Source organism: Sinohyriopsis cumingii, chromosome 11 (genome assembly GCF_028554795.1).
Source record: "Sinohyriopsis cumingii isolate HCF-2022 chromosome 11, ASM2855479v2, whole genome shotgun sequence".
Taxonomy (NCBI): Eukaryota; Metazoa; Mollusca; class Bivalvia; order Unionida; family Unionidae; genus Sinohyriopsis; species Sinohyriopsis cumingii.
Genome location: NC_142971.1, coordinates 18,376,330 through 18,382,092, shown reverse-complemented (window position 1 = coordinate 18,382,092; position 5,763 = coordinate 18,376,330).

Sequence of the window (5,763 nt, the reverse complement as noted above, 5' to 3'; positions counted from 1 at the left end):
CAGCTCATAGTGTGAAGGTTTGCTATTGGTACAGGCCATAGTGTACAGCCTTACTGTTGGTAGATGCCATAGTGTACAGCCTTACTATTGGTACATGACATAATGGACAGCTTCGCTATTGGTACAGCTCATAGTGTAAAGGCTTGCTATTGGCACAGACCATAATGTAAGGGCTTGTTATTGGTACATGCCATATGGTACAGACCTGCTATTGGCACAACTGATAGTGTAAAGGTTTGCTATTGGTACAGGCTTTAGTGTAAAGGCTTGCTCTTGGTACAGGCCATATTTTACAGCCTTGCTAACGATACAGATCATAATGTTCAGCCTTGCTATTGGTACAGGCCATAGTGTAGAGCCTTGCTAATTTTTAACCCTGCCAACGACACAATTCATAGGTTACAGCCTCGGTAATGTTCCAGACCACAATGTACAGCCTTGCTATCGGTAGAAGCCACAGCGTACAGTCTTGTTATTGCAACAGGACATAGTTTATAGGCTTGCTATTTCTACAGGCCAGAGTATACAATCTTATCTATGGTATAAACCACATCTTACAGCCTTGTTAACTATATAGGCCGTAGTTTATCGTAAAATATTGTTTTGCAAAGATAAATCGTTGGTATCTATATCTGGATTATAAACTAAAACCGATTTTCAAACCATAATCTGTGGTAAATATTTATCTGGTAAAATAATGCCTAGATGAATCCCGAAACAATTTGCTCTCATTCATCAGTGGCATGAATACCATTTCTTTACTTCGATAAACCTCAATAGACGAGACTGTATTTACTTCAACCTAAACATAAGTGGTCCGGTAAATTAAATGATTGTCAAAAGTTCCACACGTAGCGATGGTCTATTTAATTGAATTTTGAATGTCCCTTTCATGTTCTTCTATCGCTTGACGGGATATATACATCATTGTTTCAATTTTCTTCATAAGTTTGTTTAAACTTCAGATAATATACTTTTGGCCAAGCGATGCCATCCAATTAACAAACCCAGCTTAAAGATGGACTAAGTCTTTTCTCAAGAAATGCGTTTTTTTTTTAAAGTAAATGTTTGTGTTAATGCGAGAACTGGCATTGCCATGCATCTGCAATGTAAGTACCTGATATTCTAGACCCTCCTCGCGGAGTACTAATAGGTGTGAGCAGTCCAACGCAGAGGTGTCAAATCATTGGTTTTAGAAAACAACTGATTGTCCGAGAGGGTAAAATAGGTCTCGACTGGAATCTGAACTACAGAAGAAGTGATAAAATTCATAAAATCGGGATAGATAAATGGTACTTAAAGTATAATCACGAGCAAATGTATCTATGTTCCCAAGGATAACAAGCAATGGGTAAGTAATAAAAAAGCGTGGTATAGGTTGTATACGTTCTTCTTTTATCGTTGTTATTTTTCGGATGTTTCTCTTCATAAATATGTTGTTTTTTGCCTTGCTTATATCACTAATATGCTTTGTCAACGGAGATTGATTCCCAAATACTCTCATTAGTTAAGTGATTTGGATGGTAATTGTGTGTCATCGGGAATTATCTGTAATTGTTCACTTACAAATCCACGTTGAGTAGCAGTTGAATCTAGTCTGTAGATTGCTGGTCTACCAGTGGATCTTGTCACGGTGGATATCTTGTGCGTCGTAATACTCCAGATAGGATCAGCCGCTCTTTTTTTACCACCTTCAAGTTCACCGGGCTCATATAAATATTTTACAGTGATATTACCTAATACTGGCTGTGTTGAAAAACCACGTCGTTATATTGGTATATGCGCTTTTGTAATTGCATGAATAGGTTTCATGTTGGTTGTTCGAGTAATCTCATTATTTAATGCAGTTATCACATTTGGTAATCTTGCCACCCTTTCACGAGATCTTTTATCTTGAATGAATTCCTTCGCGTATTGATATCCAAATAACCGCTCAGCAAGTGTTCGATTAAATCGTTCAACAATTGCCTGATCACGATGAATTGCAGTATGTCCTCGTCGTATTTTGATATTATGTTACTTCATTAACGATGATACTTGATCAAGAAATTCTTCGCCAGGGTCAACTTGTAACAGCTGTGGCCATCGTAGACCACGTTGTGGTCCGGATCCTCGTTGATAAATTCGTTTAAACGCAGAAGCAACTTCAGCAGCTGTCTTAGTTGACAACGGCTTTGCTTCTTTATATCTACTTGCAACATCAACAACGGTTAGCGCGTATTTGTACGTTTTTCTAAGTACAGTATCATGTGGTAAAAACAGAATATCAGCTTGATGAACTTCATTAGGAACACTAACATCGAAATACGCGTAATGAATTTGTTTCGGTGGTGGTAGGTGAATTTGCCATATTGCCTGTTTGGATAACCACGCTTTAGCAGTGACACGTGTAACTTTTGTTGCCTCGGCGAGTTTACTAATTCCTGCTTTACCTTTCCAGTATCCAATTGGTGAATAATAAATCGATTCCATTTATACATTACCAGCCCCTAGCGCTAATTTACCTTTCATCGCGGATCTTACTAACCAATTAGCTAATTTTTCTTTGATATATTTATTTTTTATAGAATTTAGCGCATGAATTAATTTCACATCTGCAATATCTTTTATACGCAACATCATGAACATGACATGCTTTATCAATAGCGTTTATTGGTTCCTCTCCTGGTTTTGGTTGATCCTGATTATCAAGCCTGATATCGAGTCGAGTACCAGGACCGCAATAATTATATCCTAGTAGATGTTTTTCTCCTGGGTATTAGGCCACGGAGTCCCGGGTAATTTTGTTAATTTTGCTGCAATATCATCTCCTCGTTTTTTTTTTTTTTTTTTTTTTTGTTTTTTTTTTTAACGCTGGCTTTGTCTCTGAATTATCATCGGGAATAAATTTAAATTTCTTTGTACCACACCGCGTACACTTACCCGTAACACTGATCTGTTATTTTTTTGTGGTAATAGTTGTAAGTGTATCCGTCGGGGTACGCGTCCTGCACTTCACACAATATAAATCCATGGATATTTTATACAGCATGGATATAATTGATTTTTCAGCGACAAGAAAACGAGAACCTGTCAAGCACCATCCTGCGTTACCGAATTCCATCAGAATGATAATAATATGACCATCTGGAAGTGGAAAGACACAGCTGTTACTTAATCTTATAATGAGATGGTTAAAGTGGGATAAATTGTATTTGGTAGCCCCGTCAGTTGATGATCAACGATGTTATGATGTGCTCAAGGATTTTAATGAAAACGCGCGAATAGATAAAGATAACGATGTTATTGAGTTTATAACCGATATTGATGAAGCACCATCAGTTGATTCCTTAGACGGATTTATTAATAATTTAGTTGTATACGATGATGTGATGCTGGATAAACAATCAAATCCAGCTAGAATTTTTTCCCGTGGTAGACATAAAAACACCGATGTCATTTATGTTACTCAACGATACACACAAATACCAAAAGTGATTAGAGATAACTGTAATATTTTAGTTGTGTTTAATGGAGTTGATACACATACAATGAGAAATATTCATCAAATTTGGTGCAGCGGTGACATGGATATAATTAAATTCAGAAATTTCTTTTCACGAGCGCAAGCTACTCCACATGGATTTCTAACAATAAATTTGCACGATCCTAGAACAAGATATCGAATCGGACTTGATAAAATATTTGGATAAATTAATAGCAGCAGAGGGGGCGGGACCTCAAGTTGGCTCGTTTTTGTAATATACTCGCCATTAACAAGTTCTTAGTTGGAGAAATAACATGAACTAACCCCAAGAGGGACTCTTGGAGGGACTCTTTGAGAGAGTCCTCTGCAGTTAGTTTTATTTTTATTTTTAAATTTATTAATCCTTTTTTTTTAGGAAGGCTTATTTCGGTCTGTTCGCCCTCTCTGCTGCTATACTCCAATTACAATAAGGGAATTTAGTTCAACTGTAGAAATGCAAACAATAATAGAACGCCAGGTCTTGACACAAATTTGAATTAATAAATTATTGAGTAATTTCCACTTTCAGCAAAGTACACGCTGGAACGTTTTATTATGATATTTAGCAGCATTCAGCAATCAAAACGGAACAAAGGTCTTATTGTTATATTTTTTTAAGAAAAAAGAGATGTATTTGATGTCAACAATAATAGAGTGATATCATTGGTTAGCTGTATAAGAACATTTTTACAAGCATATTAAATCAAAGACTGTACTGCTGGGCAATTAAATATAATATTACTACTAGCACACAATTTGGTTTTAAAGAATAATAGGAGTACACTATTATGTCCATTTACATATTATTTTGCGAGTAAGAAATTTGTCGATGAAAAGATAACACTTTTTATTTCCGCCTTTATTGATTATAGAAAATCATTTGATTATTTAAAAGGACAAGTCGATTGCCTAAAGAAGTACAATAATGTGAAAATACGGTTAGAATGTCAGAGACAACAAATTGATTCCAAGCACCCTTAAACGATTTACATGCATGCTGTACAAGATAGAATATATCTGCAAATAATGCTAAAACAAATGCCATGATTTTTAGCAAAAGAATATATAATTTATTTAAGTACAGAGTTGTGTCTCTAGAAATTAAGGACAATTTTAATTAATGAGGACCTGCTTTTGCCATCAGAGGTTTGTTTCGATATGCCATAGATACTGTTGCCAAAGCAATAAACATGCTTTTAAATAATGCTAATAACCTACAATGTTCAGTTAACATAATGTGCGATTTTATTGTTCTTATATGTCCTAGTTTGTCTTACTGGATTTTTAAAAGCAGAAAATATAGAACCGGTGCACAGAACTTAATGCAAGTGTTTGTTTTAGATCTTAATCTACGAACAAAATGTTTGTGTTTGGAGAGTCGGACGACACCCACTTTACGTACTTAGATATGCGCACTTGTACATCAATCAAATAATCTGATACTTAATTTATGCCTACTTTTAACCGTCGTGATATTAGGGTTAATGACACATAACGCAATATTATCACCTTTTAATGTAATCTGCAAATCGTCATCATTTACTGCACTAGAGTCGGTACAGGTATTAATGTGTAATCTTTGGTTTTATTCTTTGAACCTTCATCACAATGTTTAACAAAAGAGCATCTTCTCTCTTTGATCTGCCCAGTCCCCGGCGAAAACCATCTTGGATGTTTTAGGTGCACCTAACTGCTTCCAGGGACAGGATTCGTCGTCTTTACCTTATAGTAAATGGGAAGGTTGTCAACATGTTATTCCTGACGTCAAATGAGCTATCATGTCATGGAACTTATTGAATTACACAGTTAAATTTAACCCATCTGAAGACCCTAAGTCAGAAATCTACGAAAGAGAGAGAGAGAGAGAGAGAGAGAGAGATAGAGAGAGAGAGAAGCTGATGTTTTAATGTACTTTTTTGTCACAATTAATGTTTAGCTATGCTTCCCATATACCAGAAGAGCTTATGGGATGGTCCGTTGTCCTTCGTTTGTCTGTCCGTAAAAAATAAGTTTGTAACCGCAACTACACCCAAAATACCTGGTGGATTGCCATCAGACGTTTCACACACATTTATCTCTTGATCTAATTAGGGGGCGCTCACCAGTTGTTATGTAATTTTGAGAGAGTGACGTATGTAAGGTGATATTGTTTGCATTTGAAACATGTACAGTGGAGAGAATGTTGGCATACCTCTATGCTGCTTTGATGTAATGTGGCTGACATTTCTTTGGATATTGTACTTATGGAAATTGTACAT